Consider the following 26,881-nt stretch of genomic DNA (forward strand, 5'->3'; position numbering starts at 1 on the left):
CCATCAAGCTGCAAGTGCCCCAGTCACTGTGGAGCCCTGCTTCTTTGTTCCTGGAGGAGGAAACTGAGGTCACAGGTGGAGTGATATGATTGAGGTCACACGGCCAACACCCTGACCCCTCCTTCATCCTCAGCCCTGCCTTCTGTGGCTGATTCTTAGTAAAGAATGCATCAGATGTAGGGATCCCTCTGAATGCGTGTGTTAGGCAGGAGGGTACTATACTCTCGTTCAAATGCTCATGTTTCCCCAGAGTGTGAAGCCAACTGTGGTGATTTGGGGCATTTGGCTGGCGGTGAAGGGCATTGGTTCACACACAGTCTGCTACCTGGCTGATGATTTGTTTCACCCACAGGGAAGGCTGGCTTTCTATCCGGAGTCCCTTACATCAACTCTCCCACCATCCAGAGACAAGAGAGCCCTTGTGGAAGCCAGGCCATGGCCCAATCCTGACCTCATATGGGGCTGCCCTTTCTTGTTTCCTAATCCTTCCTTTGCCCCAGCCAGTTTTGCTGAGGTTGAACAATGCTCCAGTCTACAGGCAGGTGAGCTCATGACCTGTTACAGGTGTTTTCTTTTGTACAATGACCAGGCCAAAGAAGGACGTGACACCCTTAGAGCTCTTTATAGTTTACAGTGTCCTAAGAGAAGGCTGATGGAAGCCCAACAGCCACCTTGGGCTTCCCTGGCACGATGCCAGCCCCACTGATGCTATCATGATAGCCCCTTATTGTTTATTGTGTGCCAGGTTTACATGCAGTGGTACCTTCCCTGGAAAGCTCAATATGTATTTGTAAAACCTGAATTACTGTTAAGAAGCCAAGTTTAATAAGGAAAAACTGACCAACCAAACTGGAAGGGGAGGGTAAAAGCTCCCCTTAGGATCACCAGATATAACAAAAATACAGGATGCTTGGTTCAATTTAAGTTTCAGGTGAACAATGAAAGAATTTTTAGTATCAGTATGACTGTGCCATACTTGGGACATATTCCTACTAAAAATGATTTATGGTTCATTGGTATCTGAAATTCAAATTTCACGGGGTGCCCTGTGTTTTATCTGACAGCCCTAGTTCTTGGGGAATTCCAGGGTCAGGATGTCTTAGGAAACATACCTTGACTCTTGACTGTTGGAATGACATCTGGGACTCCTCCAGTCCTGACAGTAGCAGATCTGCTGGATTTGTTACTGTTCACAAGCACCAGACCAGGGACTCAGGAAGTTGCACAGGAAGGGCTTGTGCCTGGTCCCTGGTGCCGGGAATTCCCTGTAGAGGGAGGTGCAGAGCCAATGTATGGACAGTGCAAATGTAGCTGAAGTCAGCACACTTTTACATAGACAGCCTAATTACAAAGCTCAACATCCTTGAATAGGGTCAGGCACATGTTATCACTTCTGCTTTAGATGACAAAACACTCAGGTACCATTGGTCACATAATGCCTGGTGAGCAAAGACCTTCGGAGAGTCACCCTGGCTGTCAGGCTCTAAGACCAAATGCACTTTTCCTCTCTTTGTTGGAAAATAGTGCTTTAGTATCACAGTCAAATATATTTTTCCAAAAACCATTGCAATATTTTTTTTCTCTTTATAAATGTAACATTCAAGTGTTGCAGCAAACTTGGGAATACAAATAAGAAAGAAAGAACATCAAGAAAGCAAGCAGTTCCACCTGTGGCTGACATGCAGGTGTATGATCCTGGTCCTCCATTCTCTGTCCTCCTTATATGTATTAATATATTATGTCTCAGTCAGCTTGGGCCACAAAAACAAAATACCATAGACTGGATGGCTTAAACAATAGACATTTATTTCCTATAATTCTGAACACTGGGAAGTCAAGATCAAGGTGTTGGCAAACTCAGTTTGAAAAAAAAAAAACAAACCTCAGTTTTTTGATAGACGGCCTCTTCCTGGCTTGCAGATGGCCACCTTCTTCCTGTGCCCTCACATAGTAGAGAGAGGAAGCTCTGGAGTCTCTTCTTCTAAGGGAACTAATTCCATTATGGGAACTTCGCCCTCATGACCTCACCGAGACATAATGACCTCCCAAAGGCTCCACCGCTTAACACCATCATATTAGGGACTAAGGCATCAACATATGATCTTGGGGGAGTATACAAACATTCTGTCCATAACGTATTCCTACTTTTAAAGAAAAAGGCCATGTCATTTTATTCCCATGCATGCACATGTGAGGTAAATATAAATGTGTAAATAGTAACATATGTGAAGCTAATCATATGTATACCTGCATAAACATATCTCTATAGAATATGAATATAGCTGATTTGAAATTAGATGATTCCCTTTGGGCATTAACCAGGACTTAAGACTAAACACAGAAAGAGGATGGAAAATACCACGTAAGCCCCAGATAAAGAATCAAGAGTGGGTGCTGAAGGACATAGAGCGATGTCCTACCACCATGAAGGGTGAAGCTACCTGTCCTGCATATTGAATTGTTCCTAGTCAAGAATGAGGGCTTGGTGAGTAAAGAGGCTGCAGTTAAAAAAAAAAAAATCTGTCTCTAATGCTTTTCCTTTGAAATGGTGATTTACACTCACTATTATACCCCAATAATGGTTTCCTCTTTGGATACAGGCAGTGATAAAACACAAGACAGAGTTGATGTTATTGTGACTTCAGTGCACTCAGGACTCAGCTGTAACATGTCTGTAATCAAGGTATTCATAAATAAGTCATGCTTCTATATAATCTCTGGACAACTTGTTGTTTTAGGGTTTGGAGGCCTTTCTTCATGTGGAAGGGTCAATACTATAAAACTGGAACTCTTTATCTTAGATGGCCCCTAAAATGGTTGATTTTTTTTTTTTTTTGCAAAGAGTCACCAGAAACAGTGACTTAGAATAAGTCTGATGATGGCCTGGGGCCCGGATCAGAGGCACATGTTGAGAGCAATGCTCCTAGGGTCTTGAGACAAGAGTGACCCACAACTAACATTCAATTCACTGGTCTTGCTGCAGGGTCAGTCACATAAAATGGCCATTTATCATGTTTTCTCATCATATGATGTGCTAGTTCTCAGAGAAACTCCTCTCTTCCTACAAAATAAACCTCAAAACACCCAGTTCCCCCAGATAAGTGTGCTATTCAGATCTTCGCAACCCACTCTCTACTATTGCAACAGATCCTGCCAAAAAATTACAGGAGAGATCTGAAGATGATTCCCCATCTCATTCAAAGGATCCATCTGACCTTCTGGGTTTCCACTGGATGTCCTGCCTTAGTAAGAAACACTGGCATAAGCCACTCAAGTAACAGATGCTTGTGGAAATCTGTATCAATGCAGGCACCATATTTGGTTATTTTTAGTTGTATGCATATATATAAACACTAAATACATAGGGTTCTTCGTCTTTAGAACAAACCTTTTATAAAGGGATCCTATTCAAATTCCTTATAACTCTTACTGGGCAAAATCAGAGTCTTAAAAGCATTAAATAGAATGAGAACCTACAAAAGAAGCATCTATCAAAATATAGTAGCATCTTATACCATTGTGATCTAACATGGTTTCTTCTGTGTTAATAATCCTACTTGGAAAAAAAAATGTTGAAAAACTTTCAACAAACAAACAAAAAAACAAAAAAACAAAAAAACATTTTTTTTTAAACCTACCAGGAAAAAAACAAAAAACAAACAAACAAACAAACAACAAAAAAATAAACCTACCAGGGAAGAAATCCAAACCAGTACAAAACAAAACCCCAAATGGCCAATTGTTTCGGAGCTGAGACCTTGTTCTACTCCTTTGTTTGTAAGAAGTTTTTCCTGGGACATGATTTCTAATTATTTCTAAGTTTTTAAGGAGAACAAAAGAGGAGCACTGTGTAAGTGTAAGTTCCTAAACCATGGAAAGAAACACACCGGTGACTTCAACAACAGTAACTGTTTTGGGCCATGATTTTGGACAATGGTAATGAGCGCTGATGCATTTTTGCAATTTTGCATTGAATATTGAACTGCATCCAAAGCAGAATTTGAACTTAGAATTCACTAGTGCCAGGTGGGCTGATGAGGCATTCCAGGAAAGCGGATTACTGTTCTGCGATGTCCTCAGTCATTCTGAACGTGTCAATGCCACCTAGTGGCGAACATTGACTTCACTGACAGGGAGGAGGAGTCCTGCAGCCCACTTGGCCCAAAGCTTAGGAAGATAGCTTCATCCTCTCTGCTAATGCTGACCTCAATTCCCTTTTCCCTTCTCTTTTGTATTGTATTCCCCTTCAGTTCTGTTGTTTAGTTAATGAAAAGTCATCCATTTACTTTCTGTAATATCAAACAACTCCCTTCATTTCTCCATGCTACCAGTCCAAGAGCCCAAGCACCCACCTGCAAACCCTCCTCCATATCCAAAATACTTCTGCTCTATCCCTTTATATTTCATGGCATGGGATGCAAAGGTTCCTCAGAGAAAAGCCCTTGAAAGATGCTTGGTAAGGGTAACTGAAGGGCTGAGAACACTAACACACCCATTGCTTAATTAAGGAATTAGTTAAGTAATTCTATTACCATGACTTCCAAGGTTCGGAAAAACAATAATGCAGAGGGTATTATGCTAATTGAAATAGGTCAGACTGAGAGACAAATACCGTATGATTCCACTTATATGTGGAATCTAAAAAACAAAATAAATGAACAAAACAAACAGACTCATAAATATAGAGAACAAACTGGTGGTTCCCAGAAGGGAGGGAGGGGTGAGGGATGGGAGAAACAGGTGATGGCAATTAAGAGGTATAAACTTCCAGTTATAAAATAAGTTAAGTCACAGAGATTAAAAGTACAGTGTAGAGAACGCAGTCAATACTATTGCAATAATGTATGGTGACAGGGGTAACTACACTCACCGGGGTGAGCATTGCATACTGTATAGAACTGTCAAATCACCATGTTATGCACTTGAAGCCAATAAAACATTGTATGTCAACTCTACTTCAATAATAAATAAAAAATAAATTCTGATGATAGCAACTGTGGTGCAAAAACATATGGAAAAAATCTAAAAAAATTTTTCCCCTATTTTCAGTTAAGGAGGGATATATGTATATCTTTATGCTATGGGAGGAAACAAACCAACCAATATCGTTGACTCGATACAAAGCAAATATAAGGATACAGGATGACAAAGCAGTGGTGAAGAGAGACGGCATATAACAAAATAAGAAATGCTCGTGGTAAAAGATTTTAGAAGATTGTACTAATATCCACTCCCTCCAGCAAGTCATACCCCCAGAAGTGTAACCTAGACCAGCTTTCAACCTAACCTCTAATCCAGCATCATCAAAGTGTCCAGGGATCCTTGAGAAAGCACTCAGCCCAGACACCTTAAGACACCAGTCATGCCTTATCAGGCATCAGCAACACCAGCCAGGTAATATCCATAATATCATCTTGCATTTCCAAAGAGGTAACAGGACATGAGTATCCAATTGTATTCTTTTGCTATTTTAGGAGGCAGGGACATGACCATCTAATTGGTTTCTCTAAGCCATTGCTCAACACAAAGTACCCAGCTTCTGTAGCTGAATAAACATTTGCCAAGTTGAATTGACCTGAAAGAAGAAAGCTGTTAGAAAGAAGAAAGCCGGTTAGGTGAGCCACGTGAAGCGTTGGTGTCTTCCCTATGATGGGAAATATTTAAAAAGAGACGTGGGGACCACTGGTTCACGAACCAGACCCATAAAGGAAAAGTGTGCAAGAACTGACCTGAATCTGTGGAGCACAGACTAGTGGGCTCTGCAATAAGGATTAGCCTTTGGGTGGGGGTGATGACTGCAAGGGTGACAGCTGGGACTTCCGCGTTCTGGTCATGTTCTTTCTCATTCTGGGTGCTGCTTATATGGGTGTGTTCAATTTGTGAAAGTTTATAGAGTCATATACTTATGTGTATTTTTCTATACATACATTAGACAAGAAAAGAATTTATATAATAGCATTCTTTATAGGCAATCTGTTTTCAAATAAAAGAACCTCTGAAGCAAATTGCCTGAAGCAGTGTTTACCCTTGAACACTAATTAATTAATTAAGAGTCTGGGCTTCGGACCAACTGGCTCAGAATGCAATTCTAATTCCGTCACTCACTGGGATATCTGGGCCGTGTTACGTAATACCTCTAAGATTCCATTTTCTCATCAGTAAAGTGGGCAAATAATAATACGAACGTGACTTGAGGTGTTGAGAAGACTACTCCAGACAGCTCATGGACAGGCTCTGGCACATAGTCCACTTCCCACGAATGACTGCTAGCCCTTTTATAATTGTTGCAGTGCATCCAAATCTCAGCTGTGTGTGCCAGAAAGTCACCTTTCCTCCTGCTTCTATACTTGGCCTTATTTTATTTTTTAAGTCCTGATCCCTTTGGGTAGAAGAAAATCTCTGTCCTTTCAGATTTCCTACTCTCACCCTGGGATTATATCTGCATTTCAGGTTGGCCCATACATTGCTCTACACCATGTCTGCTGTCTGCCTCCTTCTTCTTACTCCCATGAGACCTCGAGTGGCCACCCACAGGCTCCTTGGCATCCCCTCAGCTACTCCTGGGCTCCTTTGGGGAACATGGCATTACTGCATGGCCCCTGCTCCCTGCTGGGGTGAGGGTGCTCTGGGAGGCTGTTGCAGGCCATCTGTCTAGATGTGTGCACACCTTCTACTCGGGGGTAATATTGACCAGCCAGCACTACATCTGAGAGAGTGGTTTGTCTTCCTCCCTGCCCTGCTCTCTGCCCATCCTGCTCCAGCCAATGGAAGGAGCAGGCCAGAGGGAGGCCTGCATTACTCAGCACAACAACTATAACACAGGGACTCTGGAAAATCAGAGAGAAGTTTATTTCTGTCTTACATAGTTATCTGGTGTGTCTGAGCTGGAGGACAACCTGCTTCACGAGGTCATTCAGGGAGCCAGGTTTCCTCTGTTTTATTTTTCCACCATCCTTAGAGTCTTTCCTCTTCACGGTCAAAGTCAGACTGAGGCACACTCATGTTCCAGATCACAGGTAGGTGAAAAAAGAATAAAACCAGGCAAGTTGTTCCCTTAAATAGGTGAGGCTGAAGTTACTCAAAACCTTATGACTCTCGATCTTTTGATGAGAACTTATCACGTGAGCGCATCACCGACTGATCCAAGCACTCCTTCCAGCAATGTTCAGCACCCTCCTCTGGTAAATACCAGCTTCTCCATCATCTCCATGGTGTTTATTTTCCACTTGAGTAGTGTCCATGGGGAACTTCCTCCTTGCTCACTCCTTATCTGGCTTTGAGAGTGAAGGGACAATGGAAACTATGGAAGTAGAATCGACAGGACTTGACAACTGATTATAGTTGATGACTATTTTAGATTCCACGTATAAGGGAGATTGTGCAGTATTCGTCTGTGTCTGACTTTATATCCCCCATATTTGTCCATGTTGCAAAATGGCTTTTTTTTTCTTCTTTTTAAAGGCTGAATAATATTCCATTGTGTATGCACATGCTGCATTATATTTATCCATTCACCCATGCATGGACATTTAGGTTGTTTCCACATTTTGGCTATTATGAGCTAAAAGAGTCAAACTCATAGAAGAGAGTAGAATGGTGGTTGCCAGGGGCTGGGGGGAGAGGGAAAAGGGGAGATATTGGTCAAAGGGTACAAAGTTTCAGCTACGAAAGATGAATAAGTTCTAGAGATACTAATCTATAGAGGTATGACTATAGTTAACAACACTGTGTTGTATACTTTGTATCAATTATATCTCAATAAAGCCAGAAAAAAATAGTAAAATAGAAAGGAATTGAAACTTTTCTTTCTTTCTTTCTTTCTTTCTTTCTTTCTTTCTTTCTTTCTTTCTTTCTTTCTTTCTTTCTTTCTTTTTTTTTTTTTAATGTTTAGCCAAATGTGGTGCCCAGGTGGCTCAGTCAGTTAAGCATCTGCCTTCAGCTCAGGTCATGAACTCAGGGTCCTCAGATTGAGCCTCACATAAGGCTCCCTGCTCGGTGGGGAGTCTGCTGCTCCCTTTCACTCTCCCTCTGTGCTCTCCCTCAATCTCTCTCTCAAATAAATAAATATTTTTTAAAAATGTAGCCTAAGGTGATAAGAGCTGACATGGGATATACTAGAAAAGGGAACCAATTTAATGAGAATTTAAAAAATATAATGAAAATAATAGCAAAACCCACCTTTTAGGCATACTGAGAACTTTGACTGTATGACTTCATCTGATCTTCAAAATGACACTAATTTATTCTTGTTTTCCTTTTTTCTTTAAGATTTTATTTATTTATTTATTTATTTATTTATTTATTTGAGACACAGAGAGAGGCAGAGACATAGGCAGAAGAGAGGCAGGCTCCCTGAGGGGTACCTGACGTGGGACTCCATCCCGGGACTCGGGGGGCGGGTCATGACCTCTCTGTGTGAGTTGAGCTTCCTCATGGCATGTCAGCTTTAGACCAAGTGGATATCCTACATAGTTGCTTATGGAAGAAGTGTTTAATGCAACTTCTGTCTAACTAGCATTCTGCATGGAAGCTGCTTCACTTTTTATGACTTCTGTTGGTGGATATGGTAAAAATCCCCAAAATGCTACCAAATGACTCATGTTGGGCAAATCATTAGGTTGATCTTCTACAGTAATATGTATAATCTATGGTGGAAATAATATTATCTGGTTTTTTTTAATCTCTGAAGGAAACACCGAAGCTTAGAAACATGAACATGGTGCTCATTCCACCATCCAGACTTCATATAATTCAAGCAACTTGCTTTAAATTCCACTCTTCAGTTCCCCCATAAACATAGATCTGTGATTGTACACAATCCCATCTATTAACGTATTTTATCTTATTCTCATCTCAACAAATTTGGACACTCGACAATTCTTAAATGATGACAATAGAAGGCTTTGCTTCAGTGAATGAGACCAGAATTGTGTTGTTTTCAGTTCTTAAGTCTGTCCTCTTGTTGTCATTTAGGGCTAAAGCTGTAAGCACATCTGTATTCACCCGAGTGTTGCAGTTCTGTCGTGGTAAGTCTAGCTGGGGCTGCGCTGGCACTGGTTCAGGGCCAGCTTCTCAGAGTCTCGTGGCTTTTCTTCTATGCTATTGCATCACTGTTCCTCGATGGCCCTTGCAGCTACAGACATTGTGTCCCTTCAGGGTAGAGGGGAAGGGGAAGTGGTGATGGCCTCAAGTTTATGCCTCTTACTGGGAAAAACCAAAGGCTTCCCAGAGCCCCCAGCAGATTTCCCCTGATGACTCATCTGCCAGGACGGTGTACGTGGCCACTCGTGCCCACAGGCTGGGTTAGGACAGGGGTGCCTGCGTGGGCCTAGACCCATGGCCTCCCAGAACAGAGTTGAGGCTCTGCTAGCAGAAACGAAGGAGGGGGAATGGGTATGAGGGAGGAGTGTGGTAGTTGGTGTCACAAAGGACTTAACTTTACTCTCTTTCCTCGATGTTTGGGAGGATCAAATATATATGAAATGTGCAAAGGGGCCCTTTGCAAAATGAAAGCATGCAGCTTCCTTCCATGATCATTCTACATCATATGCCTGTTTTATTAAAGACAGCTCCTTCTTCTTCTTTTTTTTTTTTTTAAGATTTCATTTATTTATTCATGAGAGATACCACAGAGAGAGAGAGAGAGAGAGAGAGGCAGAGACACAGGCAGAGGGAGAAGCAGGCTCCATGCAGGGAGCCCGACATGGAACTTGATCCTGGGTCTCCAGGATCACACCCTGGGCTGCAGGTGGCATTAAACCGCTGCGCCACCGGGGCTGCCCCTGCTTCTTCTATCTTACCCTGAGAGCCACCTAACAAAACTGCCTATGGCCCGACTCTGCCCACCTTCTAACCTCATCTCTACGACAGCCACCCCTCTGCTGCTCACCACCTTCCTCTGACAGCAGCCACTTCTTTCAGAGACCTGTGAATTCACTAAGGCTTTTCTCACTCAAGGGTCCTTGCTTTTGCCATTTTCCTTGCTTGGAACAGACTCCCCCTTTCTGTTACCTCTTCAGAGAAGTCCAGGCCAACTCCCAACATGTGTGAAAAATCCATCCTGCACCCTTCCCCCCACAACCAATGCTCTTTCTGAGCATAGAGCACACTCTTCATTCCTATACAGTCTACCGATTTATCTTTATCTGCTGACGAGGCAGCCTGGTGTAAGATTTCCAGGTGCTAGAGCCAGACCACCCAGATATAAGCCCTTCCTAGCTGTGTGGTCCTGAGCAGGTTACTCTAATGTCCTGGTGCCTCGGTTTCCTCATCTGTAAAACAGGGATATTAATTTTTCCTACCTCATGGGATTGTGAGGAGGATTAAATGCGTCAATATTTGTAAGATGCCTAGAACCAGGGCCTGTACATACAAGGGACTGTGGGAGTGTTAAGTTTAAAAAAGAAATAGCATACCCTTCCTCAGCCATATGACACACTCCATGAAGACAGTGGCCACATCTGCTCTCATGCTACAGTGGCTAGCACGATGCCAGACCATGCCGTCATTGGTGTGATGATTGCTGTCGTCTTACCTCTAGTGGGCATTAAATATTTGTTGAATGAATAAGCGCATAAATGAATAATGGAGTGATGTTCTATGTGGGGGAGGAGAGGAGTGGAATAACCTGGTTACCAAAACTAGTGCATTACAAGAGCACAGGTTTCCAGAAAATACTGAGCAGAAGTCTCTGACACAGCAGGGAGTTAAAACCCGTCCCTGTAGTCTGTTGGAACAAATCATCCACAACAGAGTGAGGTTGCCGCATGGACCACCCCCCAAGTGGCCTCCACTTGCTTCCCGGCTACAGAGGCTGCTAGGTCTAAGATAGCCCCAGAAATGGAAATGAGCTTCTGGGTGGCACCCAGGTGCACCCTCCCACCCGGTCAGAAAGCTGTAGCATGGATTAGGTGTCTTGCCTGCTGACCCCACCACCCTGGGGACAGCTGCTTCCTGGCTGGCCTGAGCTCTGGCCCCATCACCACTTGGGACCGTTCTGACTCCCTCTGAAGAGGATTTTTCCAGACCCCAAACTCCGGCAGCTTTGTGGGCCAGCTGCCTTCTGTTCCCTTTCGGAGGCAAGCAAGGCTCTTAAATCATGAATGTGCATCCAAGTTGTGCTGTGGGGTCTCAGGCCACTGGCTGCTCTACTAATGCTTGTCCAACCTGGGTGTCCCAGGAGCCAGCAGGGCCCAGTAACATAGGCCTGGGTGGCTCTGGCTGCTTCCAGGGCCGGATCTTGGCCCGTCTGCTACCGCCACTGAGGAGGCCTCCAGGCTGCGCAGTGAAGACCGTCAGGCCGGGCCTCCCCGTCCACAGGCAACCGCGAGTTTGTCTGCTTCCCCTTGCTGCATGGCAGCAGGGTTTCCCCTTTCCTGCTCGGCCCAGCTGGAAGCCTCTTTATGAACGGTTTGTTTGCAAGCTCTTGGTGGTCTGGGAACTGGTCTGCAATTTCCTGGAAGGGGAACATTCTGTCCGTCTCTCTCCTCCGATAATCGTCGCCCTGCCATCTGTCCCTCCCTCCTTCGGCCCACACACTGCACACCTTAGAACACTCCAGAGTTTCCGAGGAGAGAAAACACTTCCACCCCTGAAAAAGTAAAACGTGGGGATGCCTGGGTGACTCAGTCGGCCAAGCATCGGCCTAGGGCTCCTGTCCTGATCCCAGGGTCCTGGGATGGAGCCCCACATCTGGCTCCCTGCTCTGTGGGGAGCCTGCTTCTCCCTCTCCCCCTGCTGCACCCCCTGCTTGTGCTGTCTCTCTCTCTGTGTCAAATAAATAAATAAAATCTTAAGAAAAAAAAGTTTAACATGTGATGGTACGTATTATGTAGGGGATGTCACCTTCCATGAGGCTCTTTAAGGATAGTTTTGAGGGAAAATTCTAGGGCAACTGTTTAGAAGCTGTTTGCGGTTTGTCTCTTTATTAAAGACAATTTCTGGCCCCACTTGGTTGTGAGAACCAAGCCACGAGCTGAGGAACAGGAAGAGGAGTGACAATGACCAACATTTGCTTTGGCACAAATGCCTCCAGTGGAGTCTATTCCTGCCCATAAGGCCTGGCGGTCACTCGGAGCTCTTCCCCTGACACCACCCCAGAGCCAGGTAGCCTGCTCCCCGGATTCACTCTCCATTCAGCTCCTTTGGTCATCTCTCCCTTCTCAGGAGAATAGCATCCATTTCTCACAGCCAGCCCCTCCTGAGAAAGAAAGAACCAGACTTGGCTTCCTGCCTCTTTGGTGGGTCTTGGCTGGAAGCAGGAGTGGTTTAGACCCTCACTTTCAGCCAAATCTCGTATAAGTTATCAATAAGTCCTTACATTCTCTTAAGGCTAATGGGATGAAACAAACCTTGAACTGCTAATAGCTTTTTGACTTGGAAGGGAACTCAGAAATGATCCAGTTCACTGGTGTTCAGGCTTTTTAATTTTTTTTAATTTTTATTTTTTTAGCCACAGCAAACCCCCTTCCAGTGAGATCCTACTGAGAAGCCCAGGAGGCTGACTGTGAAGTGATGAAGAGCTCAGACCCCACAGACTCATCTCCTTAGCTTCTTGGTAGTCCCTGAGACCCTCACTCTATGTCTAGGACTCTCTGGAAACTACCTTGAAAGTAATTCATTACCATGGAGCGAAGTGTGGCCCAGAGAACCCAACCTGGTAGTCCAATGTAGCAGTTACTTGGAGGCCTGGACACAACTGAAACCCAAGTTCCCTGGGGTCAGATTCATATGCTTACAAACATTCTGACAGCCTGTAGCATATTACCCACATTTGTGTTTAACTTAGCCGTTTAATGAAATGGCTCAACCCATTTCCTTTTTCATTAATTTTAGTGATCTCCATTGTGTACTATTTTTTCTAGGGCTACCATAACAAAGTACCACACACTAGGTGTCTTAAACAATCGAAATTAATTTCCTCACAATCCTGATGGTTAGAAGTCCAAGGTTGAGGTGTCTTCAGGGGTTGGTTCCTCCTGAGGCCTCCCTCCTTGGCTTGTACACAACCCGTATTCCCCCTGTGTCTTCACACGGTCTTTTCTCTGTGCCTGTCTATGTCCAAATTTCCTCTTCTTATAAGGACACCAGTCATATTGAATTAGTGTCCACTCTAGTGATCTTATTTTAACTTAGTTACCTCTTGAAAGACCCTGTCTCCAAATCCAGTCACACTCTGAGATTTTGGGTTTAAGGACTTAAACATATGAATAATTGGCGGTGGAGAGGGACACCGGTCAGCCCATAAAAGTTGGCCAATCTTCACCTTGGAGTGGTTCATTCAAAGACAGCATGTGTAAATGAAATAAATCAATCAGAGAAAGCAATTATGATTTCACTCATATGTGGAATTTAAGAAACAAAACAGATGAACACAGGGGAAGAGAGGAAAAAATAAAATAGGACAAAATCAGAGAGGGAGACAAACTATAAGAGATTCTTAACTGTAGAAAAAAACTGAGGGTTGCTGGAAGAGAGGAGAGGAGGGTGGAGTAACTGGGTGATGGGTATTAAGGAGGGCACCTGATATAATGAGCACTGGGTGTTATATGCAATTAATGAATCAGTAAATTCTACCTCTGAAACTAAAAATGCACTATATGCTAATTAATTGATTTTAAATAATAATAAAAAAAACAGAAAGAGAAGCCATAGTCTGTGACTTCTTATACATTTAAAAACATTTTTCCATAGTCTTATTTTTAGGTCACTTTTTTTTTTCTAATTAAAACTTGGAAGACATTGCTCTACTGACTTCTGGCCTTGCAAATCATTATGGAGAAAGTTCGAGGCAAGTGGAATTTCTTTTTCCAGTTCCAACTGCCAGACACACGAGGAAGGGCATTTTGGACCCGCCCCAGCCAAACAACAGGACGAGTTCTGCCTCACGAGAGTGACCCCAAGTGAGGCCACCAAGGGGTGCCAGGCGAACCTAGCACACTCTGCTAACCCCAGAACCTTTAGCAGATAAATAGTTGTAACCACTACACTGGGGGACGATGTGTTGCCCAGCGATCCATATCTGGCACATGGGGCCAGCAGGAATTCTTTCTGGGTTCCAGTACAGTTCAAGATCCAAGGTTATGTGGGTGGTGAGGAGTTTAGGCTTCGCCTCTCTTAAGCCATCAGGTACCTGCCACAGCAGGGCTGCTCATGATGCCATGCCGAAATGCCTGCCTCGCCAGCAGACTGCCTCCTACGAATGGGGGGAGTCTGAGCACATCCCCTCTCAACCTCTTGTAGGAGCCAAGCTTGGCTCTGCTGACTCTGGCGCCCACCACCTCTCCGGGTGTCCCCCAGCATTCCTGTTTGAATTGCAGTGGATTTGGCAGCTGTGCTCCAGATATAGCGCCTGGGATCTGGTGGGGTCACAGACAGAGCCTGGTGTCATGGCAGATGGAGTTGCTGTTCCCGATTTTGTGTGTGTGTTTGTGTGCATTAGAGGGGGTGATTTCCCATAGTAGGAGGCAGTTACATATTCAGCTGACTATTTAGAATCACAAATATTTACAAATTTTAGAATAATATTTTACAAATATTAGAATAATAAAATTTAAAAACAAATATGGGTAACTAACAGGATTGTCAACTTTTTTTTTTTAGGATTTTACTTATTTATTCATGAGAGACACATAGAGAGAGAGAGAGGCAGAGACACAGGCAGAGGGAGAAGCAGGCTCCATGCAGGGAGCCCGACTTGGGACTCGATCCCCAGACTCCAGGATCACGCCCTGGGCTGAAGTCGGCGCTAAACCGCTGAGCCACCCGGGCTGCCCAAAATTGTCAACTTTTTAATCACCTTAGAGTATCTTCAAAAGAGCAGGTTATTCTTTATTATCATCATCCACTCACCAAAGAAATTCATTACAGCGTCTAACTAAATTGCAAAGCACAGAAACTCAGAGAAAAGGATCATCCTCCTTAAGAGAGAATTAACGTGTGATGTACATCTTTATGTATATGGATAATATTAACTTTTGGAGACGCAGAAAAGCTGCAGCTTAAAATCAGATTTTACACAAGTTTCCTTTAAGTGGCCCGTTCTCCTTACAATGAGCTTCCAGAATGTAAAGGAACATTCACCTGCCTGTTGAGCTGGAAGTTTATCTCCCTCCCTTCCTGGGCAGAGTATTATGACCTCGAAGTCACGCCAATTATTTAAGTGCTGCATTAGGTTACGTGCTTCCTTATCGTGAAATAGTAAACCTTATTAGTCGCCCCAGATCAGACCATTTCTGGGTCTAGCCTTTGTTGGCACTTCAGATAAACTTCGTTTCATATGGGGGCATCCCACAGAGTTGGGGGGGGGCATTTTGAAGGTAGGGAAAAGGCTTGGCAGCAGAATGAAGTCCCCCAGGACCCCGCCGACTTTATTAGTCTGTGGAATAAGAGATGGACGGGCCACTGCAGGGCCCACGGGAGCGTCCAGGCCGTGTGCAGCGAAGCCGCCCGGCTGCCCCGTCCCAGGGTGGGGTCGGCCTCACTGGCCTGGCCAGGGACCCAGCCAGGACACACAGAGCCCCCAGAGGGTGGACACTGATAGGGGGGCAATTAAGTGCACTCTTTCTTCTTTTCAGAGAAAGGGAATGAAGAGTCACTTAGAAACCCAAGGAGAAGGTCTGGGAGGGGCTTGCAGGAGAATGGCCGGGAGCCTGAGGACTGCCTCCGTGGACACCCCGCCTCCCACGGGAGCCCTGGGACTCCCCATGGTATCCTTCATGCGGTGGGATCCTCGCCCCGCCCCACCCTCCCGCCCAAAGCCCAGAGGGAGGCCAGGCCTGCCCTCCCGGGTGGGCCTCGTGGCCGCCCTCCAACCACTGCCCCCCGGGAAGGCGCAGATGCCTTGAAACCAAGCCTGTACCTGAGAGGAGGAAGGCGAACCGTCCGGTGGGGCAACAGGCCGCTCCCTGGAGCGCCTCCAGGAAGCCGGGCCTGGGCCCAGCGGGCGGCTCCCGGGCTGCTGTCTCCTTGCTGCCCTGTCCCTTTGTTTCTGGCCCCATTCACCTGCCACCACTTTGCCCCACTTGAAATCAGACCCCGAGGAGATCGTTGTCAAATGCCACAGCCCCGGTGCTTGCGGCGGCAACAGAACAGTGGGCTTTGAAGCTTGGCTTCGGTGTCAGCCCGGCCTGCCGCTACCTGTGTCACCACAGGCAAGCCTGGAAGCTCCTTGCCTATAGTTTCCTCATCTGCAAAAGGCAACGGATCCTAGTCCCTGGCTCCCTCCCCGAAAGGAGGTCGTGGCCCGGATGAGTCAACAGGAGGAAGGAACCACGATTAGTAATGGGGATAACCGGGGTGCTGGTTGTACCTCCGCTCCTCTGGCCCGAGCTCACCTTAATTACTGGCAATCAGAAGGGGACATGCGGGGAGCAGGGGAGGAAGGGGGAAGAGCAAAGCAGGGGGTCATTCCAGGGTGCTTGAAATAGTTTCAAACTCTACAAAAAAACACACAAAACACTGTACAGTTTCAACCATCGTAAACATGACATAGCAACGGGGGCATCTGGGTGGGTTCAGTGGGTTGAGCGTCTGCCTCTGGCCCAGGCCATGATCATTCCCAGGTCCTGGGACCAAGCCCCCCATCGGGCTCCCTGCTCAGCGGGGAGTCTGCTTCTCCCTCTCCCTCTGCTGCTCCCCCCACTTGTTCTCTCTCTCTCTCAAATAAATGAAATCTTTTAAAAAATGCCCTAGCAACAAAAAAGACTAGAAAAAAAGATATTAGGGAGTGAAAGTCATTTCTAAGTGCAAGGGTTATAATTTTTACTTTCTGCTCTTATAACAAAAAATACATTTGAAGATGTCCCTTCCTCTCCCCCGCCCCCCGCCACCTCATGGCTGCCTGTGCCACGTGTGCCCATCATACCTGGTCACAATTTCATAGGGAGCATGGGACAGGGTGGAAGATGTCTTGGGTCTTGATTTCATAGACAGGTCAGGAGGAGAAAACTCAGATGAGACACATGAAAGCAGGAAAAGGGGCGGCAACCGGACGGCTCAGTCTGGCGGAGCACAGACAAGGAGGATGTCCTGGGGGCAGGCACTGCTGGCTCAGGGTGATCTTGGGGAGCCTTGGTAGGGAGTGAAAAGTGAGGAGAAAATGGGGCCACTGGCAATACCTGAATGAGGTGACAGGACACCTGCCAAAGAGGCTTGGGCCCCGAGGGCCAACCTTAGTATGGAAGTAAAGTGACAGTGGTAGGGAAACTGAGGCAAAGCTCTCTTCTGTGATGAGCAAGGGCAGAAACCCTTGCATCTCCATGGCATCCGGGGTTCGTTCCCTGCACGCAGACTCCTAGAGCTGGCCTGCGATGTCATTTCAGGTCCACCTAACCCAAGGCCTGGATGCTGGGTTTTTTTCTGCTGCTTCCATGATAAACTCAGAAAATGAGCACGGCTGAGCCTGCGGGTACCCATGACAGGGTGTTTCCTGCCAATCTCAGCCTCCAGGTAGTGCTGCTCTGGTCTAGGAACACCCAGGGGCGTGCGCGGGGCCCTTACCCCTGTGAGGGCCTCCACAGAACTTTCCCCCGCCAAGCAGAGCCAGTGTTGGGGCTGGAAGGCACTTGTGGTTCTTATTATGATCACAAGACACCCCTCACAGCAACCATCCAGGAACTCTCAAAAGACCAGGTTTACTACTCACAAATCCTGGGTGATGCACAGCATGCCTAGGGCCACACAGTGAGATTTTGGGGAGAAATAGAGAGAGAAAGCACAAACCTCGGTTCTGCCTTTATGGGGGTCAAGGGTGGGATGCCTAAGGTTTCAGTCTTTCTTGGTGAATTTAAAATGTAACAGCAGAAATCAGGACACTAGCCAGGAAAAGCAGGGTCACTCAAGTGGTCAGTTATCTGGGTTCCCCAGAGCTTTCTACAAGGGGAACCTCATGGGTGGGACACCTACCTGCTGGTTGTACTCAAGTGGCGGTATGGTTACTCAAGTTGGAGGCCGCTGAAATGGAGGCCTCAGCAACACAAAGCGTAATGCCAGGCGCTGGCCCTACACCTGGACTCTGAGGAGCTGACACAGCAGATTCCCCAGCTTAGGATGGTGCCCATTTGATTGCTAGGATGGTGGAGACACGGAGCTTCAGCGCTGTCTTCCCTGATGGTCTTCAGGTAGCCGGTTGGCTCAACAGGACGTTTTCCTGATCGCATACGGGGTGGTTCCACTGTCAAGGAGATGTGAGGGGGGCCAAGTGAAGGAAATCCGTGCTTCCTGACAGTACAAAAGAACAACATTTCTTCAGACCTAATTAACACAAAGGATTTATCAACAGTCAAGAGCCGAAAATGTCATGAAATACACTTTCTTTTAAAGACTTTCTAGTAAGAAGTACATGCTCACTGTAAGAGTGGAAAAAAAAATGTCTAAAATAGCATAAAGAATAAAACAGCATCAGCAAAGGGTCATCACCCAGAGAGAAGACACAGGTCACTTTAGTGTATTTTTTTTCAGTTTATTTTCTATTGAAAAGAAAAATCTCAAAAGCATTATTGAGAACACTTAAGTCTCTGCTAAATTTATATAGATTATATAAATATTACCTGACATATATTTTCCTATATCTTGAAGAGGTCTTTTACTGGTGCCAAAGTATTTTATTGAAAGAATCTATGAATTTAGGCATGCCCTTATTATTAGACAATAAATGGGTTTCTAATGGGTTTTTTTGCTATTATAAATAATGAGGGAAAAAATCTAAGTATTCATTTCTCTGTTAATAGCTCTGATCATTTTTGTACAATAAATTCCTAGAAGCGCTATTACCAGGTGTCTGACACCTTTTCTACAATTTCTCCGGGTAGCTCAGTGATTCCATCACCTTACTCTCCTGCCAAACTCAGTTTCTGAAACAAAACCAGACTTTGCTAATAGCCAAAAATAGTATTGGCATAATTCTCCTCGAAGGGGCGATACAGTCAAAATGCCAGACATTTTGGCAGGCAGGTACAATACCTCAGATGTCACAAATGAAAATCCTGGGGATAAAACCTGGCATTTAAGTCACCAGACAGAATGGAGTAGGACATGGAGGTGAGGTAACTTAACATCAGTGGTGAAGAGTAATGCGAATCCAAAAAAGCTTGCCATCTTAGGTCAGAATAACAGAAGCATGGAGTCCAGAACTGGAGGGTGGTGTCCTCCGCCGTGTGTGGCCAGATCCAGCCTCAGGAGTTGATGCCACAGTGCAAAGGGACAGCGCAAGTGGTCCTTGTTGGAGGAGAGATCAGAATAAGGGAACTGGAGTCCGCTTCTCTGGGGTGCGACTCAGCAGCCACCACTGCGTTAGGTGACACAAGACCCCTGCCCATGGCTGACTGGCGCAGGGGTGGGTGCTCAGGGTCTCTGCAGGAAGATGACACCTGGAACCGAGAGACACAGAAAGGGGAGTCACCCATCTGCACCGCAGGCCTTGTCGTAGGAGAACCAGGGACCCTCGCCCCGAATCCCAGCCGCTGGCTGCACTGATCCGGCGGGGCCTCTCAGGGAACACTACCCAGAGTCGGTTCTGGAACCTGCAACAGAAAAGGAAGAGCCCTTAGTGCACAGCCCCCGCTAATTCGCGAAGTGTTGGAACACCTGTGGGGTTCATTCTGGGCGAGACGCCAGAGCTGTAGGCGAACCTGTGCGGTCCGGGCCGCGGAGCAGGGGGGTCAGACTGGGTCCCGGGGGCGTCGAGGGGCGGGGCTAGAGGATGCAAGCCCCCCACCCCCACCCCCGCCCCGCACCCCGGGGAGTCGGTGCAAACGTCCGCTCGTTTTTTTTTTTTTTTTTTTTTGTGTGCAACCAGGGGACGGGGCTGCAGGACGGGGGGCCCAGCCCTGGACGCGGCTGCTTCCAGAGCCGCGCTCCGATCTGGCCCGTGGTTCTTCTTGCCCACCTGCAGCCCACCTGCAGCCCACCTGCAGCCCCCGCGTCCATCCTCCTCCCGGGGATCAAAGCCACCTAAGGGCTCTTGGAGGGCAGCTCCTCCTGGGATTTGCGCGCCCCCTGGTGGACAAGGATGAGAACTTGACATACTCTCCAAGGTCGCGCGTTCCTTCTAAGCTTCTGGAAGCATGAAATAAGATGCAAACTATTAGGAATAAATAAAATAAATAAGACAGTGCTTTCATGAATTTGGGAGCGCTTCGCATTGTCTGCTTAACGTTTTGATTCTCTTAGCAGTGTCGTGGCAGGGACGGTCACAGAACTGCTTGCCTCCCCCTCGCCCCTGTCCGCGTCTCCACTGTTAGATACGCACCGTCTCCACTTAGAGGAGTTTGTTCCCAAGAGTGGATCTGAACCGCATCTCATGAAAGGACAGTCCTACACCAGCTCCACATCCCATGTGGTGCTTATGGTGAAAAAAAAAAAAAAGACAAAGACAGTGCCACCTGTTAGACGAGGACTCTCAGGTTTATCTATTCTACTTTCTTATTCCTGCTCTTGGGTAATAACTTCATCCTTAAGACAATCCATCACAGAACCTGAATGACATCATCTGAATCCCCACTGACATTCTCTTAGAATCTGGAGAATTTCATGTTCTCCCTCCAAGAGGGATGGGCCTTCTGGGACAGATGGCTTTTAACAGAACTGATTTCTTTGAAAATGACTTATTCTTCAGATTTACAGAGGCCACTCTTCCATTGGTCAGCCTTTGGAGCATTTTGAGAGGACTCTCAGGTTTTTTGAATGAGGCATCATTTAAAAACAAAACAAAATATGGGATGCCTGGTGACTCAGCGGTATGGCGCCTGCCTTTGGCCCAGGGTGTGATACTGGAGTCCCAGGATCAAGTCCCACATCAGGCTCCCTGCATGGAGCCTGCTTCTCCTTCCACCTATGTCTCTGCTTCTCTCTCTTTCTGTGCCTCTCATGAATAAATAAATAAAATCTTTAAAAAAAATAAAAAATAAAAACAAAATAAAACTACAATCTCATTTAGAGCATCTTGAAGGGATACAAAACAGACCCAACGTCAGTAGTTTACTTTAACCCATGTGCTTCCTAAAACTACAGGAAGAAAGACTGAGTGTGGCGGGAACCTTGCTGACTATAGAGCTATTCCCTGAATGTAACCAACCAATGACATTGCGGGGGTGGGGGGAGCATAAATGGGCCTCTCACCTTCAGCAGTTGCCTGCTAACAGGTTGATGGATTATCCTTGGTGTTGTGCTATAGCCCTGGAACTGGTAACTGACTGAGGAACTCAGTCACTTAGAAAAGAACTAGTATGTGTCTGATGTGGTATAAACTGGAACCGTTTCAAAGCTACAAACAAAATAAACAATTGGAAGTGTAAGGGTGACGTCCTCTTGCAGGGTTTGTGTATGTATTTGGGAAGATTCACTGAAGTGGCTCACAGGCCTATAACGATGCCCAATTCACAATAAGATCTCAAAAATATTTGTAGAGTTTATAAAGGTGGGGCGGGCGGCCAGGAGAAGAGGCAGGGAACAGACCCTCGGACTTTGAGGCGTCTTAAGGAACATCTAGCCCTCGGTTTCAGAGTGCTTTCTGAACCCAGAAGGTTTTGAAGAACTGTTCCAATGTTTTATTCCAACTTCACTTTAGAAATATATTTAACTTGTCATTAAAAGTGCTACGAAAATGCATATTCAAAATTACTGATGCACTCAAATGCATGAGCTTCTACTGCCTGGTGAGCTGGTTTTGGGGTTTGGTTTGTCTCGATGACCTCAGATTAGAACCTGCTCTGCCCTGGTTAAGGACTAACCTGAGTAGATCGGTCAATTATTGAAAACAAAACAAGGCAAAAGAGAAAAGAAAAAGAAAAAGAAAAAGAAAAAGAAAAAGAAAAAGAAAAAGAAAGAAAGAGAGACTAGGATGTGCAAACACTTAATGTGTACCAGTCAGGATCTTTGAGATAAAGTGCAACCAAAATAAACACACAGATAGCCTTGTCTAACTCTTCTGTATTAATCTAGTGAATATTTGGAGTTATTTATGTACACAAATTTATACTGTATTTTTACATCTGTGTTTTTTTTTAAGCAGGTGAATTTTTTAAATTTTTATAAATTTATTTTTGTATTGGTGTTCAATTTGCCAACATATAGTACATCTGTGTTTTTTATTCCAATTCAATTTAACTAATGTATAGTGTATTATTAGTCTCAGAGGTAGAATTTAGTGATTCGTCAGTTGCCTATAACACCCAGTGCCCACTCCATCAAGTGCCCTCCTTCATGCCCATCACCCAGGTACCCCATCTCCGCAGTCCCCTCCCACTCAGTGACCCTCAGTCTGTTTCCTATGATTAAGAGTCTCTTATGGCTTGTCTCCCTCTCTGTTTTCATCTTATTTTTCCTTCCCCTCCCCTATGTTCATCTGTTTTGTTTCTTAAATTCCACATGAGCAAATACCTGTTTTTTTTTATACTAGAGTTCTGAGGGCAAGAATGGGCATTGCTCACAAGTAATTATAAAAGCCCCTTGGTCAAGCCCCTCATTTTACAGAAAAGGGAACTGAGTCACAGGATAGTGATGAGCCCCATTATCACCACTATCAGAGGCCAAGCTCAGCACTTGAACCAAAGTTTTACTTCCTCACGTGAATCATCCTGATTTTTTTTTCCCTGTTAAATTTACTTGAGTTTTTTGTATCAGTCCTCTTGCTGGCAAATGAACTCAGTTATCTAGCATGAATCTTCTTTTGTTCGGGGCAGGAAAAATGTTACCAAACAGCCTAGAGTGTGTTTTTGAATTAACCCGTAGAAGCTCAAAGAAGAACAATGGTTATGAACACAAAGCCTCTGACTCATGGCAAAGTTGGGAAAGAGGTTGACAGCTGCAGCGAAACAGCGTCTATTGTCTGGCTTCCGAGCCCCTGCAGAGGGAAGGCCTCACCAGTGGATGTGCTGAAAGCCTCTTTGTACCTTCCCAGCGTGTCAGTTGGGTTTTGCTGGGCGCTCTCTGCCAGGATGATGGAAGGACCTGCAAGAACGTGTATCCGACCCCAAGCCACCCCCCCCCCCCCGCCCACTCCTTCCTTCCCTCAGAATCCCCCCTAGGCTAGGATCACAGAGGCTGGGAGAAGAGGGGTTCCCCAGCTCACAGAGGCAGCTGTGGGCGAGCCGGGGCTGAGCAGCAGATGGCCGGCCTTTCCAGAGTCACATGGGGCCTCGACAAATGATCTCAAGTGGCTTCTCAGAAATGGGGTAAAGGATGGCAGCCTGTGGGAAGCTCGTTAAGTCCCAAATGGGCTACAGCGGTTTCTATAGGAACAGAACCCAGGTTTTTAATGGAAGGTAACAGCAAGTTAGACTTTCCTTTGTGTCCTATCCTATTCATTCTGCAGATTGTTACTGTGGCCAGGCCACTCTGGCTACTTTCTTTTTCTCCTTAACTCTCTCAAACCATTTAAACCCCACTGCTTTGCCCTCTTGGTCTCAAATCACATCTTGTTCTCACCATTTCATTCCACCCCAGTCCTTTCTCTACGCTCAGGTGACTCCCTACACTGACATCCTCACTGACCGTATTGGTTCCAGCTGATCCCATCTGCGTGTCACTGGCCATGATCCTAAGCTGTCACCATGAGCAATGCCTATGCACAGGCAGAAAGAGCCCCCAGGTCCTTATGAAGATAAAGAAAAGAGCCAATGTGCAAGCAACACACCAATGTGCCTGCAACAGGGTGATTGTGTCCGTCCCCTGCTCGGAGCATGGCATCTGCTCACTCCTGGCTGGCTGGGCTTAGAGGCCTCCAAAACTGGGCCCAATCTTTCCGAGCCCCTGTCTCACCAGATTCTCTACTTCTGTGCCCCTCACCCAATGTTGTTGGGACAACTCCTGCTGTCTGCCGTCATGGTGTCTTTGCTTCAAACTGTCCTGTTAGCGAAATCAAGAGGCCATTAGGCTGAGGTGGCTCTTGTGCCTTCGCAGCCTAGGTGAGCCAACCCAAACTGAGGCCTGTAAATGCCTCAAGGTTAAGAAATGGAAACCTAAGCTCAACCGATCGTAAGCAGACAACCAAGGCTTGCCCACCTAAGACATCACTTAAGCGATAGCCTATCGACAATCCCCTTGCATTGCTTCTAGCATCTTCTCTATCGAAACCTGGCCCCACAAAAGACATGAACAGAAACTTAACAGAGGAAGACATAGACATGGCCAATAAGCACATGAAGAAAATGCTCCGCATCACTGGCCATCAGGGAAATACAAATCAAAACCACAATGAGATACCACCTCACACCGGTGAGAATGGGGAACATTAACAAGACAGGAAACCACAAATGTTGGAGAGGATGCGGAGAAAGGGGAACCCTCTTGCACTGTGGGAATGTGACCTGGTGCAGCCGCTCTGGAAAACTGTGTGGAGGTTCCTCAAAGAGTTAAAAATAGACCTGCCCTACGACCCAGCAATTGCACTGCTGGGGATTTACCCCAAAGATACAGATGCTTTGAAACGCCGGGACACCTGCACCCGATGTTTCTAGCAGCAATGGCCACAATAGCCAAACTGTGGAAGGAGCCTCGGTGTCCATCGAAAGATGAATGGATAAAGGAGATGTGGTTTATGTATACAATGGAATATTCCTCAGCCATTAGAAATGACAAATACCCACCATTTGCTTCAACGTGGATGGAACTGGAGGGTATTATGCTGAGTGAAGTAAGTCAGTCGGAGAAGGACAAACATTATATGTTCTCATTCATTTGGGGAATATAAATAATAGTGAAAGGGAATATAAGGGAAGGGAGAAGAAATGTGTGGGAAATATCAGAAAGGGAGACAGAACGTAAAGACTGCTAACTCTGGGAAACGAACTAGGGGTGGTAGAAGGGGAGGAGGGCGGGGGGTGGGGGTGAGTGGGTGGCGGGCACTGAGGGGGGCACTTGGCGGGATGAGCACTGGGTGTTGTGCTATATGTTGGCAAATTGAATTCCAATTAAAAAAAAGAAGGAAAGAAGAAAGAAAGAAGAAAGAAAGAAAGAAAGAAAGAAAGAAAGAAAGAAAGAAAGAAAGAAAAGAAAGAAAGAAAGAGAGAAAGAAAGAAAGAAAGAAAGAAAGAAAGAAAGAAAGAAAGAAGAAAGAAAGAAAGAAAGAAAGAAAGAAACCTGGCCCCAGGTGGTGGAAGGCTTTTCCTCCTCACATCTGCTTGTCCACAATCTCCTGGACCCTCCTTCTCCCAAGACCTTGTGCCCCCCTCGCGTGCACGTCGCATGGAGTCAGCGTCCGGGAGCGCGAGGGCCAGAGTGGCCGCGACCTGGCGGCCCCGTCCGACACCAGGAGCCCAGTGCGCTGCCAGGGCGTGCGGCGCCTCCTGTGCGATGTCGGGAGCCTCCTGTGTGCGCCTTAGACGAGTTAACCCCCGGGGAGGGCTGAGGAAAGGGCTTGGCTCAGGGAGTATTAACCCGCTCCATTAAATCGGCTGTTTTGGTTAAATGGGCAGAGAGGGCGGCCCCCTGCTCCTGTCCCTGTTCCTCAAAGCCACTTTGCAGACTCGTGGCGGCCCGCGCCTCTGAGGAGGTGCCCTGCAGGCCCGGCCGATGGCTGGTTACCCTGAGAGAGCGGCGGGCCCAGCCCAAAGTCTCAGGATCATGTAATCCTTGTGTATCTGTCCCGTGGTCAGAACCCTAAGGTCCGGCGACCAGAAGGTTCCCCGCGTCCTACGTTTCTGCAGCTGAGGAGCCTGCTGGGGCGGGACATGCTGGCTTCCCGGGTTCCCGCCGCTCATCCTGCCAGAGCCGCGTGGGCCTGGGCGGTGTGCGGGCTGCCGGCACCGAGTACCACAGACTAGGGGGGCTCACACAGCAGAAACTTCCCGCCCCCCAGTTCTGGAGGCCGCGTCCAAGATGAAGGTGCGGGGAGTCTGGCTTTCCCCAGGCCTCCCTCCTCGGCGCAGGCCGCCCGCCCTCCCTCTGTGTCCTCACGTAGCCTTTCCTCTGTGTGCGTGCTCCCCGGTGACTCTGCACATCAGATGTCCTCTTCTGGTCACCAGCCACGGGCGCCTGGGGGCTCAGTCGGTTAAGGTCTGCCTTCGGCTCGGGGCATGATCCTGGGGCCCTGGATGGAGCCTCGCGTGGGTTCCCTGCTCAGGGCGGGCCTGCTTCTCCCTCTCCCTCTGCCTGCTGCTCCCCCTGCTTGTGCTCTCTCTCTCTCTCTCTCTCAAATAAATGGATAAAATATTTTTTTTCTTTTTTCTTTTTTTTTAAAAAAAGGACACGAGTCATATTGGATTCGGGCCTACCCTTAACAGCCTCATTTTAACTTAACTAGCCCTTCAAGGCTCTTATCTCCACATACAGTCCCATTCTCAGCTGGTTAGGGCTTCAACGTGTGCCTTTCAGAAGGACACAGTTCAGCTCACGACAGGCAGGAAGGAGAGACAGGGGTGTGCAGCTTGCTCCCAGTGCAGCCAGTGCTCTCTCTCCTGCTGCTCCAACCAGGCCTGAAAGATCGATATCTCAGAAGGGTGTGACACTAAATCCGACAGGGACATATGCCAGGGACATATTCTCTGGAGACTTTCCCTCTCAGTCCTCCACATAAACATGCCAGACCTCGTCAACCTCCAGCCTCAGTGGATGTTTGCTAAGGTGAATTGAAACATGGTTTGTGCAAAGTTTCACTCTGCTACCTCTCTGCAGAAGTGGGATCAGTTCCTGGGATCGGTCACTTGCTGATAAATCTGGTCTGCAGAGTTGAGATTTGTTCATCCTTGCTGAGGAATGTCACAGAGGTGGCATACAGAGGGAAGGCGGCAAAGGAAGGCGTTTTTTAGGAAGGAGCAGCTTTTATTATCTTGATTTGCTTTGGAAGTTATTTTAGGGACGCATATATTGCCAGCTGGTTACGGAGCATGTTTAGTTGGTGCGGCAGGCTACTTACTTAGGGGTTGTAAGTTTATATTTATTTCTT

General features: G+C 46.5%; 1 long non-coding RNA gene across 7 annotated transcripts in view; it reads right to left on the reverse strand.

The window, feature by feature from the left end:
* Positions 1-6,826: 6,826 nt before the first annotated feature.
* LOC112652847 (uncharacterized) overlaps positions 6,827-26,881 on the reverse strand; it is a 74,374-nt gene continuing 54,319 nt past the window's right edge. The window contains exons 2-7 of one of the 7 annotated variants that reach the window (XR_004814925.2): positions 20,249-20,341; positions 19,897-20,055; positions 18,961-19,520; positions 17,905-18,219; positions 16,865-17,069; positions 6,827-7,610 (exon numbers count right to left, since the gene is read on the reverse strand). This is a non-coding gene — a long non-coding RNA (uncharacterized LOC112652847). Of the gene's footprint in view, positions 7,611-9,613; positions 14,358-15,794; positions 16,437-16,864; positions 17,070-17,904; positions 18,220-18,960; positions 19,521-19,896; positions 20,081-20,248; positions 21,367-26,881 lie in introns of those variants that run through there. The other 6 variants (XR_007410415.1, XR_007410413.1, XR_003131763.3 and 3 more) reach the window with 6 other exon arrangements.

Source organism: Canis lupus, chromosome 4 (assembly GCF_003254725.2).
Source record: "Canis lupus dingo isolate Sandy chromosome 4, ASM325472v2, whole genome shotgun sequence".
NCBI classification, from domain to species: domain Eukaryota; kingdom Metazoa; phylum Chordata; class Mammalia; order Carnivora; family Canidae; genus Canis; species Canis lupus.